Raw genomic sequence first — 14,683 nt, 5'->3', positions numbered from 1 at the left:
AAAAAACAGGCGTTTCTTAGTCCTTATTTGCAGATGAAGATACTGAGGGCATAACACCTTACTAAGGACACAGAGCAGAACCCAGACCAGCCCAGTCTCCACATTCTTTCCACTCTACCTTGCAGCTTTCCGTTAAACAGATACTCATAAAATCCAAGAAGCCTATGTGACTATTCCTTCACTACTGGCCAAACTGCTTAAGAAGCTCTGAGATAAGCCTCTATAGCCATCTGCAGCACTCTTGATCCTGCTCATTCTTCTTTACATGAGGTTATCCTTTTGGCAGAGATTCTTTTATTCAGAGATGGGCAGCTAAACACAGAGAAAACCATCCCTCCCACCCATTCTTTCATCCTCCTAGAATCCAGCACTTCTCGCTGACTCCATGCGTAAGAGTTTGGCCGGGAGAACAAGTCCATTCATCATTTGTAGATATTCTGTATGCTACTACTCATAACCTCTAGGAAGTGGGGGTAGAGAGAGGAGGGCCAGGAATTTATAATCACGATCAGAAAGCCTCAGCAAGTTGAAATGAATCATCCTCTGACTCCTACTTTGAATCCAGTTTTGGGGGGACCTTAACTTCACCATTCCTAATTTGCTGTGCTGAAGGAAGACAAAGGTTAGATTCCTCATTTTGCTGAAAACAGCTTTTAAAACAGGCTGAATAGGAGCCAAACAACAGCCAGAGATACCTTACTAAAGGCTCTATGGGTTTAATGTAGTGACTCCTTGACCTAAACATAGGCCAGCTGATAAAGCACAGCATGATTCCCTGACACATCTCAACTTTATCAGCCTGTGAAAAAGATGTGGGCAACTGATGGCTCTCGGAAATACTTTCCCAGGAGAGTGGCTGAAAGAAGCAGGCTTTCAGAGCTTCCGAGCTAGTAGTGTTTCTGAAATGTATGACTTACAGTGCCTTAGTTGGGCACAGAAAATTATATCTATTTTCCCAATATCTCATTTCACATTCACAATATCCCTATAAGATGGCAAAAGAGCCATTATTATACCTATGTAATATTTGAGGAAACTTGAGTTTAAAAAAAACTTGTTCAAAAACAAGACATGGATTAGCAGAGCCTCACTTCAACAAGAGCAAAATATTTGGTGTAAGTCAAAAGAAATAATATCAAAGGTATATTTGCATCCACTTCTTGGGGTCAAAGATGCGTAGGCAAACACCATGAGTAGGTTGAGAATATAGGATGGAAAATAAATATAGAGTCTGAGATGTAATAAAGGAATTATGATTAGAATAATAATACCTATTGTCTTAGTTTGCCAGAGCTGCTATGACAAATACCACACAATGGGTTGGCTTGAACAATAAGCATTTATTGTTTCACAGTCCTGAAGGCTAGAAGCCCAAAGTCAAGATGTCAGCGAGGTCATGTTTTCTCCCCCAAATCCATAGTGCTCTGGTGCTGTTTTGCCACAATCCTTGGGGCCCTCAGCTTGCATCTCTGCCTCTTGTCACATCATCTCTTTCCTTGTGTCTGCACTTCCAGCTTCTGCTGACTTCTGGCTTCTCTTTCTAAGGCCTCCAGCAATGTGGATTAAGACCCATTCTGATTCAGTTGGCCACACCTGAATAGGATTTTTGGAGATTCTCTTCACAAATGAGTCCACACCCTGACTCACCTTAACATATTCGAAGACACTATTTACAAATGGGTTCACACCCACAGGAATACAGATTAAGATTAAGAACATGTCTTTTGTGGAGATTCATGAGTCAATCTACCACACCTACTATTTGTGAGTCTCTTTTATCTGCTAAGCATTTTACATATAATTTCTTAATTATCCTCACATGACCATTGTTACTTCAATTTATGAGGGAGATGCTGTGGTCATTTGAAACATTGTTTTACATGTTCTCTCTAATTCTCTTCAAGATTTTTTCTTTTTCTTTAGTTCTCAGCAGTTTGATTATGCTACATCTGGACATGGCTTTCTTTGAGTTTATCCTATTTTGGCTTCACTGAAGCTCTTGAGTCTGTAAATTTATGTCTTTCACAAAATGTGGCAAGGTTTCAGTCATTAGTTTTCAATTTTTTTTTTCTGTACGAATTGTTTTCTCCTCTCTTTTTGGAATGCCAATGACACAAATGTTAGATCTTATGACATTATTCCACATTAATCAGAAGTTCTTTTCACTTTTTTTTTTCCAATCCTTCTCATTGTCTTCAGATTAGATAATTTCTATTGCTCTATGTTCAGATTTACTGACTCTTTCTTTTGTCATCTCCATTCTGCTGTTAAGTCATCCACTGAATTTTTATTGCAGATATTTGACTTTTCAGTTCTAAAATTTCCATTTGGTTCTTTTTGACATTTTTGTTTCTTTGCTGAGAACTTCTGTCTTTACTTTCATTTTAAGTGTGTTTACTTTTACCTCATAGAGCATAGTTATTATAATTGCTTTAAAGTCTTTGTCTGATAATTCCAACATCTCAGGCTTGGCATCTTTTGATAGCCTTTTCCATTGAGCATTGGTCACATTTTCTAAGTGCTTTGTAAGTTCAGTAATTTTAGATTATATCCTACATATTTCAAATATATTATATTGTTTAGATTCTGAATGGTGTTCATATCCTCTGGAGAATGTTCATTTACTTTTCTTTGTTTGCTTTGATAGTAATCACTCTGGTTGGGTTCAAATCACAAGTTCTATCTCATCTGCTGTGGGCAGCAGTTTCAATGTCAGTTCACTTTCAAAACCTTTGGTAATCTGCTCTGTGTCTTTCCTGTACATGTGCAATTCAGGGATGAACCTGTGATTTTTACAGCTTCATACACAGAATTAGGAGATCCCTTTCTCCAACTCTCTCTTCTCCAGGATGACCCACCCACCCACTTCCCTGGCCCACAGAAACTCCCTCTCTAGGTCCTCCAGAAAGAAAAATGGAGATTCTCCTGGAGTTTTAACCACCCTCACTACTGTCATGCAGTTCTCCACTGAGGCTGCTATTGGGTTAAAGCTTGGAGTAATAAAAGAGAAATAAAAATGGGGACTCTCCTCATTCTTTTAACCTAACAGACCCCTTTTCTCAGTTCTTCCTGCCAGAAATATGGGGGTTTTCTTAGAATTTTAGATGGTGTCCCAAGCCATTGCCATGTCATTAGGGTCACCCTCAGGTTAAACCATGAGGAAACTCACCTTGTATGAATCATTTCTCCAGATTTTGTGTCCCCTTCCCCAATCTGCCTGCTTTGTTTACTTACTGGGGTTCTCAGATAGTTGCTCTTTTGTTTTTCCAGCTTTTTTAGTTGTAATCAGCAGGAGAGACAGGCAGTAGCAAGCTTACTCCATTTTGGCTGCTGTAACTTCAATTTTATAGATAAGGACTTGAGATTCTGAGGGTTTAGATAATTTGCTAAGGTCAAATTACTGGCAAATGGCAGAACAAGTGATCTGATTCTGGATTCTGGATTCAGTCCAACTCATATGGTTTGCATTATGTCATATTGGTCTTCTAAGATTTCCTGGCTTTATCAGTTTGCAAAACAATTAACAAATTTCACTGGTCACTTCATTAGCATAATACTGCTAATTTAAGTACTATTAGAATACATTATTTTAACATCAGCTATTGCATATGGTTACCTGCAAAATCCATGGATAGTCTTGTTGCTGAGCTTAATTGAAATACTTCAGATGTTTCATCATTTGGAAATGAGATCATGTCAAGGAAGTCCAACTATTCTTTTTAAAAAAAATCAAGAATAGATGTGTAATTTAATAAAATGCATCTTTGGTATCCATTGACATGATCATGTTTTTTTTTTTCTTTGACTACTAATAAGGTGAAATGCATTAAAAATATTTGGGCCATTCTTGTATTTCTGGTTATACTTGGTCATGATATATTATTCTTTTAATACAAAAGTAAATTGTATTTTCTGTGTTTTATTCAGAAAATTAGCGTCAGTATTCATAATAGCAATTGCTCTGCTATTGTCCTTTTTATGACTACCTTTACTTAGAGTATTTTTTTTTATTTTGTTTTTTTACATTTACATCATTACTTCTAGAATTTATTCTAATGTAAGATGTAAGGTCAAAATCCAACTTTTTTTTCCCCAGTGTTTAGCTAGCTTTTCCAACACTGTTTGCTGACTAATTCTTTTGCCATCAATTTGAAAAATCAAACTTTGGACTTTGATCCGTTGCTGGGTTTTTATCCTATTGCATTGTTTTGGCTGTGTGTTCCTACACTAGAACCACGCTGTTTTAATTAATTTGTACATCTGGGGGATCTTCTAATCTTGGGCAAATTCTCTTTGGTCTTTTGGTGTTTTTTTTTCCATGTTTATTTTAAGTAGTATTTTTACGTTTCAAAATATTCTTTGGGATTTTCACTCTTTGGGATTTCATTTGAATTGTACAGATTAACTGAAGCAACAAAAGCATGGTAATTTTGCTATATGTATTTTCTTATCTAAGGATATGATACAGCATTTCTCATTTGTGTCCCTCAGTAAGGTTTTGTTATTTTCTTCAGATCAGTCAGATACAGCATTTGTTCAGTTTATTCCTAGGTATTTTAACGTTTTGTTTCAATTGTGAATGAAATTTTTTTCTATCATATTTTATAAATTGTTATTGTTTACCATAGAACGGAGGTTCTTGATTTGGCACCAATGGGATTCTATACAAATTTTCCAGTGCTTTGTCTCTTAAATTTACCGATCAATTCTGTTTTGTGTATTTATTTTGACATTATGATTTATTAGGTTTTTCATCCCTCCTGCTTCTTCTATTTTAGTTCATCTTTTTTTCTGGCTTCTTGAGTTAAAGTTTATTCACTATATTTTATTTTACATTTAATAATAAAAGGAATTAAGAATATGAATTATGCTCTAAATTTGATCCTCATTGAATTTCATACATTCTGAAATGTACTGGTCTCATTATTCCTAATTTCTAAATAGTGTATATTAAAATTTTTATCTTTGAATTAGAATGATCTAGGAAAGTATTTCTCAATTTTTGCATGGTTTTTGTTTATTTACCTTTTTCTCAGTTTTTGGAGTCATTGTATTTTTTCAGAAAATGTGGCTTATATCCTTCCTACATTTTTTTAATTGTTAACTTCTTTTAGTGTCCTAGTTTATAGTTAAATTTTATTTATTTATCATCCATGGATACTTTGATTAACAAAATATCTGATAAAGTATTAATTAAATTATTCAAACATTTTAAACTTTGACTTGATTTGTGAAGACAGAGAGACATTACAAATCTTTCACCGTGATTTCTTTTAAATCTCCAACACATTTCTCCATAATTAATGCAATATTATTTAGCTCACTTGTATCTTCATTATGGAGTGCATTTATAATCAATATAATATAAGCTTTTGGTCACTTTTAATGCTTTTAAGTACTTTTTCCAAAATTAATATTATTAAACTGGAATTTTGCTTGCATTTTCCTGATATATATTTGCCCATCCATTTATTTTTTATCATTCTTTGATATTTTGTTTAATTTTCCAACAGTGATTTTAAAAAGTATAATTTCATCTACTTCTCATAACAATTGCCTAGGATTTTTGCTTGTCTTTATAACAGCAAGAATAAATGACAGCTATTGCTTCTCTTTGCTGATAAATACTAGATGAATATTTGCATTATGTTACATAAATATATAAACAATAACGATTTAAACTTGTAAAATTTACTAATTTCATTGAATATATGTGGGGGGATTGTGGGTGTGTGTTTCCTTTCCAGTACTAAAAGTTTTATTTAATTTATTTTTTTTAATTTCTCAGTTGACTGCATCCTTTTTTAGGTAAAATTTTCCTGAAGGATATGTGAATATTAAGCTTTCTGAGTCTCTACTTATCTGAGCATTCTTTTCTGTTTACCTCCAGGTTAACATTTTAATTGAATATAAAGTTGTTATGACTTGCCAATCTTTTCCCCTAAATTTACTAGAAAAAGTGACACACTGTCACATTGTCAGCTTGTATGTATTAGAGCAAGTATGGAGGGCTATTTAATACTTTCTTTCTTTATGGATAGCTTATTTTCTCCTCCTGGATGCTTGTAAGATTTTTTTTCTCCTTATTTTTGAAATTTGTAAAAACATCAACCAAAAATATCTAGGTGCGTGTCCCTTCATTAATTTTATATAGTGCTTTGTATAGTTCTTTACCATTTCATCTCAAGACTTAATAAACTTCTTTGGCTTAAGAAATTTTCCTTCTATTATTTCTTTGATAATTATTTTTCTTCTGTCTGTTCATTGGATTCTTGAATCTATCCAATACCTCTTTTGTATTCTATTGTAAGTATAATTGTTAAGTTTCTCTATCCTTTTTCTTTGAGTTCTGAGAGAATGTTTCAATTCAAGTTGTTTGTTTTTGTTTTTGCAGTATCCAACTCACTGTTCACTGTTTCCATTGCATTCTTCAACTGACAAAATAATATATTTCATTCCTGTGAATACTTTCCTGGTCTCTGAAATTTTCCTGTGTGTGTGTGTGTGTGTGTGTGTTGTCTTCAATTGTTTTAGATATGAAATGTCTTTAATTTCATAGTGACTGTGAATTAGAATTATCTTATGTGCGCCCTTGTTTCTTATATAAGTTTGTTCAAAGGGGAATATTTTCTCAAAGTCCTCAAATTGGTCCTTGACTTCCCAACTGCTGAGATTTTCATGACTACAGCGACTTTAAAAACAAACAATTAGGCTTTTCAGTACTGGAATTTGGGGGGAGTTTTGTTGGAGCTCATGCAGATCCTTATGGAAAATGTTACAATCCCAGGCTAAAGAAGATGTGAAAATATAGGCAGTAGAAATTTTTTCTTCGATGTGGTAGAGACCCAGTAGTTTTTCCAAGGATGGAGGAAGTGAAGCCAAAGGAAAATGGTTAGATGTAGATGTCGGGCCACGGTGAAGAACCTCCTCACCCCCACCCCACTCCCAGCAGGCCTTTCCTCTCACGGCCTGGAGTCCAGACTGGTGGGAGCTTTCCGCACTCAGAGCTCAGCAGCACCATTGCTTGCAGAAGTTCTTCAAGTTTCTGGCCTGCTATGGCATCCTTCCCTATTTTCCAGCAGTGAAAACCATTTTTCACTACTACACTAGTTTGGCTGTTTCCACAGTAATTTGGAAGGGAGAGGGAGAATTAAAATGTGCAGGCCCAAATCACTGTTTTTTGGAAATTTCACCTTTCTTCCAGACTTTGCAAGGTGAAAAATAAAACACGCTAAACAAAAACGGGTCAAAGAATTATTATATCTTACCCAACCCATTGGCCTCGTTTTCCTGCTAAGGAAAACCTTTCCCAGACAGACTGAATTATTTGCCCAAATTCAAACATATAATCAGTGGCAGTACAATTAACAAAAAACTCATTAAATTAAAGTTTTAAATCCAGTGATTTTTATACTGTATTACATAGCCTACCCAGGACACTGCATTTATACCTGCATGCTGCTGTCTTTTGTTTATTACCTTTGGAATATTCAAATGGAACCAGCCACGATGTATATGTATCTATGTGTGCATGTGTGTAGGGAGTTATGTGTGTATATGTGTCTGTGTAATCTTTTATTAAGGGCTTATTATGTACCAGTACCCTAGAATACTTTCCTCATCTAGAACAAGGGAGAATCATAGTGCCTACTTTCAGGATTTTTATGAGAATGATGTTATTTATTATATGTCTTATCACAGATGGGCATACTGAGGCAGAGAAAGCTTGAGGTCACTCTGCTGCAAAATGTAGGAACCTGGATTTGAACCCAGGCAGAATGGCTGCAAGGTCCATGCTCTGAACCACAATAGTGTAGGAGTTCTCGTGATTTTAATATTATATACAATTTTCAATTAAAACAAATCCAGACATAAACAGTGCACCACCCAAAGACAAGAAAACAGTTCCCTGAAAGCACATGCTCTGTACACATCTCATCTTGATGGTCTTTTGAAAATTTCAGCTTGGATAGATTCCTCAAGTCTTCCAAAAATATAGGTAAGGAGTAACATCAGCATTTTACAGATGGGTGTAAGAGATTAAGTGTGTCAATCATGGCTTAAGGAGTTGGAGTGAAAGCTAAAAAGCCTTGGCGCAGACTGCTGGGTGGAAACCAAGAGACCACATCTCATCCCTCGCCGTCATTCTTTGGGTTTGGATGAGAGTGTGGTTTTGCTATTAGTGTCACAGGGAAAAATGACAGATCCTGAATACTTAGCTTGATTCCTAGAGCGGAATGATTATAGACTGGCATCACCAAGAGAAATAGTCCTGAAAGCATTTTCTACATTCAAATAGCGAAAGAAGAAAAAGAGACTTCAGATATTTAGTGCTTGAAAGAACCTGGATTCATTCCATTTTGAGGCAATATTCATTTGGATGTGAGAGGATTTATGTGGCAAAATTAAGAAAAATACAGGGTGGCATTTATTCTCTTGTCCTATTGATGGCAAGATAATATCACATGACCTGAATCCATGGAAAAGTTTCTGAACTCTGTGACTTGATTTCTTTATATGTAAAATGAATACATTGAAAATTCCTACCTCACAAAATTGTTAGGGGATTAACAGTACCAGGCAGACAGGAAGTGCTCAATAAATATTAGTTGCTCTTATTTTTGGGGTAGTTGTTGGAGTTTTCACAGACAGCTAAGGGATCACCCCAACTTCTTGTGGGTAAACCCCATCTCAAATTATAACAGCACATCCAAGAAGAATTCAGAGTGAGACCCCAGCTCACCTTGACACACACACACTTCTCAGACATTTTTAACATTTGACCAGTCTATCCCTATATAGAAGGACAGTGGGTAGTAAATACCACTTTAGTGGGAGACAAATAAAAATTATTGTTTGCTTTGTCTGTTTCTAGCAAGACTTCTTCCAGGCAAGAGCACAAAAGGCAGTGTCTCTAGAGGAGATTTGTCTAAGGGCTCTCTGTTTTGAGTTAAAATGGTGATAAAAAGAGCCCACCTTGGAGTCATTCAGCAGTTCTTGAAACAGACTAATTTGTGAGAGAAGTGTGGTCCCTTACTTCTCAAACTCTTCCTCTGGAGCACCCCTAATAGTGGAAGAAAGTAAAACGTAGTATATCCCTGGCATTCCAGGGTATTGCTTGAAGCAGTTCATTGAAAGCAACAAATTCCTTCCAAATCTTTTCATCTTAAGAATTCATGTACATTTTTTCTATATATATTTTTTCTATATATCTATAGATATACAATAATATTAATATATGTGTATGTATATAAAGCTATATATAATCTCAAAATCTTGGTATTATACCCCAACTCCTTCAACATAATTTATCATTCTTGATCTTATATAAAAATCCTGTTGAGTTCTTGCTCAAATTTTTGAGTACAACTTACGCTTCAGAAAAAAATACATTTATCCATGTCTTTGTGCACAATCCAATACCGTGTCACATCCTAAGTTTGGGAACCACAGATATAATGAAGAGAATACAGACTTTGGACCAGGGCCCAGTCTGAGCTCTAATTCTGGCTCCACCCCTGTGTGATCTTGGACATCTGGCCCTTCTCTAAATCTGTTTTCTCATATGCAAGATGGAGATGATAACATCTATTATTGGGTGGTGTTGTGAGGCTTTTGTAATTTATAGAAAGTGCCCGGCAGAGCCCTTGGGACATCATAGATGCACAGAAAGTGTTACTTCCCTTCCTCACCTACTAGCAACAACCCAAATAAAGGATAAAAACTGACAGAGCAGCATCCAAAAACGTTCTTGTTGTCTACAGAAAGACAGCAAGGCAGTTTTCAGAAGTACAGAATCAAAACACAGTCAAGTTCTTATATCGGAAACTAGACAGAAAAACCAACAAAATTTCTGTAGCCCAACAAAAACATTCCTAGTATTGGTCAACATTTATCAGGAAGCTCAACAACTGAAGTGGCACTCCTGTCCGTCAAGACCTGTCTTACCTCCTTGGCCTCCGTTGTGGGTGACTTCTGAGCCCTGAATTTAGCGTTGACTTTGGTAGGCTCTGAATGCGTCCCATGAACTCTAAGTTCAACCTTTGCTACTCACCCTCAACAACTTTTTTAAACTACTGAATATTTTAGGTGTAACAAAAAAAAAAAAGAAAAGAAAAGAAAGAAACACTCAGTACCATCACCCAGCATATGGAATAAAATATTACAGATAATTTTGATTCCCCTTGGGCACACTTACCCTTTCCCTTCCCTCACTCACCAGAGATAAGCACTATCCTAAATTTGGGGTTTATCATTTTAATGGCTGTCATATACCTTAATACATCCATAAAAGATTTATCTTTCGTGTTAAATTTGTAAGTGGGGTCAAAAATATGTATTTTTCTTCTAATTGCTTTTTATACTTAGACTTTTTTTTGAGATTTTTCCATGTAGATACATTTAGCTGTCATTGGTTCATTTTAATTATTGTATACTTCTCTATTCCATTATATTCTATTGTAATAATGCACCACCATGGACTTATCTGCCCTCTTGTTGATGGGCAATTAGTTTGTTTCTAACTTTTTGCTGTTGCAAAGAAAGCTGCAATGAACATTTTTATACTTGTCTTTTGGGGACAGAAGCAAGAATTTCTCTATGACATATTGCCAGTTCTTAGGATATGTGAATCTCTAACTTCTTTAGGTATTGCTTAATTGTTCTCCAAAGGAACTGTACCATTCATATTCCCACCAGTGACTTATGAGAGTTCTTGTTGCCTCACATCCTCCCCCAATCTTTGTATTATCCTCCAACTCCTTCTCAAACAAATGGTACTCTCATACAACTTGTGGAATGGATGATGTGGTATAGACATATCCCCACCCCAAGTCCCAGCCCAACATTGCTACAAGGAGGGACAGGGAAGTCTTCTCTTTGGTGGAGAACTGTAGCCTATACCAGCCTACACTGAGGAGATGTGGTCTCACCAAAACAGAAGACCCTTGCTTGGCATCCGCCCTAAGGCTGTTCACTCCCAGGTTCCATCAAAGAAGATAACTCAGGGCTCCACAAGTCTCTGCTGCACGTGACTTGGCAGACTCCTGCTGTATCCTACACCCCTCCAAATACTCACTGTGGTCAGTAGTACTGAGATCAGGTACATCGACCTGAACGTTCTAGACGCCACCAGGAAAGACCCCGTCCCTGTTGAACTAAGAGGAGCATGGAAGTGAAGGTTCTCATAGGAGGACGCTGTACAACCCACTGTATACCACTGTCACAACCTGCAAAGTATGACTCAGCTGGGGAAGAGGATTATAGTGGGGAAGGTCTTACAGAGATTGGTTTCAAAAGCCAAGTGATGCTGTTGGAAGCTACATGGTGAAAACCACTGCACAATTGAGAAAACAACAGAAATAGAGCTGTGTAAAGAGGAGTTTGTTAGGATAAATTCATCACATTGCCTTGGGATAAAAGTATCACTCCTCTCCTTTGCACCTGCCTGGACCTGCAGTCTTTGGAAATTCCTTGATGGGCTCCTCTTTGTGAACTCATTGCTGGTATTCCCACATGTACATCGTGGACCCCTCCTGTCTGCCAAGTGTGGCTTTTTCTGTTCCCAGCACACACTGAGGTTCTGTGTCTGCCCACTCTTTGGTCCCCACATAAAATCAGATGCTGTCTTCAAAGCTGTCTTCACTTTGTGTTTGAAGAAACTAAAGTTCAGAGAGATTAGCTAACTTGCCTCAGAAGTAGTGGAACTGGGATTCAATCCCAAATCCACCTTCCTCCAAAGTCCATCTCCTTAGAATGGCATTTGAAGCCATGAGAATGATGAAATTACCTTGAAAAATAGTGTAGGTGTGAGAGTGGGGGTGTCTGCCTGAGTTCTGGAGCACACCAACCTTTTGCGTTCTAGAAGAGGAGGAAAAACCTACTCAGAAATATGAGAAAGAATGGTAGAATGCAAATCAAGAGAAGAAATCATTATTGAAATGAGGGAGAGGTCAGCTGTGTCTATTACTGCTTAAAGGTTGAGTTACGTGGCCACAAAGTGATCATTGGATTGGCAATGTGTAGGCTACCCCAGACCCTGACAAAAGCAGTTTCAGCAGAGTGGTAGAGACAAAGTCAGATCAGAATGGGTTAAAAGTGGGGTTTCTCTCAAAAAACAGTCAACACCTGGGGATGAATCTGAACCCAGCACTGTGGGATTGAGAACATCTTCCTGACCAAAGGGGGATGCAAAATGAAACAAAATAAAGTTTCAGTGGCTGAGAGATTTCAAATGGAGTCGAGAGGTCACTCTGGTGGACATTCTTATGCACTATATAGATAACACCTCTTAGGTTTTAATGTATTGTAATAGCTAGAAGTAAATACCTGAAACTACCAAACTCCAACCCAGTAGCCTTGACTCTTGAAGACGATTGTATAACTATGCAGCTTACAAGGCGTGACAGTGTGATTGTGAAAAACCTTGTGGATCGCACTCCCTTTATCCAGTATATGAATGTATGAGTAGAAAAATGGGGACAAAAACTGAATGAAAAATAGGGAGGAATGGGGGGGATGATTTGGGTGTTCTTTTTAATTTTTATTTTTTATTCTTATTCTGATACTTTCTGGTGTAAGGAAAATGTTCAAAACTAGATTGGAGTGATGAATGCATGACTATATGATGGTCCTGTGAAGAGTTGATTGTACACCATGGATGATTGTATGGTATGTGAATATTATTTCAATAAAACTGAATTTAATTTAAAAAAAAAACAGTCAACAAACAAAAAACCTGAAACCAGGAGAACTTGTAACAAAAACACAGTTCATATTTGATGAAATATTAAAATAGATGAGGACAGAAAGGGGAGGGAGGAGTGGCAAATGATGTGGCAGTGTGGAAAAAAGTCAAAGGTAATCCTGCAGCAGGAGACACTGAAGAGGAACCAGCTGTGTAGCCTTGCAGAAACCTGGAAAGCTCAAAACCTCGAACTGTCAATTACTGCAAAAAGCAGAGAGGCTAGATAGTGAAAGCTGAAATACATTTTGAAAGTCTATCTAAGGAGCTGCTAGACCTTCAGAACCCCAGCCTTCTTGCTATAGTCAAAAAGACTATTCTTTCTCCACGTACCCCAGAGAATAGGCATATGGTCTCTGACAAAATTGAACAAGAATGGTTTCATAATCAGGAACACCAGGCACAGAGGGATTAAAGAGAAATCTGCATAACAAATATTACTATTTCCAGCCGTCCTCTTGTCTAATCCCAGACTTAACACCTAAAGAAAGAGTTAGCAAACTACTTCTGTAGAATAAATGTCTTAGAGGAAAAAATTGTACATGCCCTGATACTGGAGGGTCCTCAACAAAAAAGTGTGTTGACACAAAAGCTGGTCACCCAAATGCTCCTCAAAGCACACACAGCTACTAAGAAGTCTATCTCACTCATGAAATATGAACAGAGAGCCAAAGATCACTAAACATTTTAAGTAAGTTCTACTAGGAAAAATAAGTAAGTGAGGAAGGGGGTGAGTGTGCTGTGAGGAGAGATGCAAATAAATAAGTCAATAGATGGGGGAGACCTCAGGTAAAAGAGGATTTTTTTGCTTTTTAAGATAAGAGATATTAGCATATGTTTCTATGATGGCCCTCAGCCTCTAGTATTATTATTCTTTCTGACTTGAAACAAAGATGAAGTCACAAACACTTACCAAGAACCTTTATGTTATATGCTCCTGGTGAGGGTGTAGAAGGATGTGAGAAACCTTAATTTCCATGGCCACCAGAAGAACCCAAACAAATAAAATTAATGTATTTCTATGGGTCTGGCTGAGATACGGGAAGCACTGAGGAACTGATCAACATTTGTGGGATGCAGCTAAAGCAGTGCTTAGAGGGAAACATATAGCTTTAAGTTCTTGTAGTATGAAAAAAGACAGATTTAAAACCAATTGATGATTTAGCTTCTAAACCAAGAAGCTAAAAAGGAAGAGTAAATTAAACCCAAAGTAAGTAGGAAATGGAAAATAATGAGTGAACTCAAGAAAATTGAAAATAGAAAACAGAGAAATTCAGCAGAGCTCAAAATTGGATATTTTTAAAGATTAATAAAATTAATAAACATATCAATATTGATCAAGAAAAAAATTATCAGTAATATCAGGAACTAAAGACAGGATATTACTATGGATCCTACATATAGTAAAATATGATAATATTATGAACATTTTTATGACAATCAATTCAACAATTGTAGAGGAAATAGACAAATATCTGTGCCTTTCATTTTATATAAATTATACCTCACTGAAAAAAATAAAATGATAACTTTGGTTCGGCATGCATCTTAGTATAATTAATCATGTTGGCCTATACTTAGGTAAAATCCCAAAGAGGCTATGATTTCTACATGATATTAATAAATTATTATAGTTGGTCATGGAAATTCATGAATTCAAAAGTAATAACAAAAGTATTTAAATTAATCTGCATTCTTCTGTTCATTACACTGCTTTTATGAATTAGAGAAATTGTAGGTTTACAGAAAAATCATGCAGAAAATAGAGTTTCCATGTACCTCCCCTCATACACACAGTTTTCCCTATAATTAACACTTTACATTAGTGTGGTACCTTTGTTACAATTGATGGAATAAATTATTATAATTATGCTATTAACTGTAGTGCATAGTTTACATTAAGGTTCATTGAGTTGTACAGTGCTATGGTTTTTTAAAAAA

At 36.3% G+C, this 14,683-nt stretch overlaps 1 protein-coding gene across 2 annotated transcripts in view; it reads left to right on the top strand.

The window, feature by feature from the left end:
• Positions 1-14,683, top strand: part of ANTXR1 (ANTXR cell adhesion molecule 1) — a 235,082-nt gene that overhangs the window by 34,431 nt on the left and 185,968 nt on the right. The window lies entirely within an intron of this gene.

This window comes from Choloepus didactylus, chromosome 17 (genome assembly GCF_015220235.1).
Source record: "Choloepus didactylus isolate mChoDid1 chromosome 17, mChoDid1.pri, whole genome shotgun sequence".
NCBI lineage: Eukaryota > Metazoa > Chordata > Mammalia > Pilosa > Megalonychidae > Choloepus > Choloepus didactylus.
This window is presented reverse-complemented; position numbering and strand designations above follow the sequence as displayed.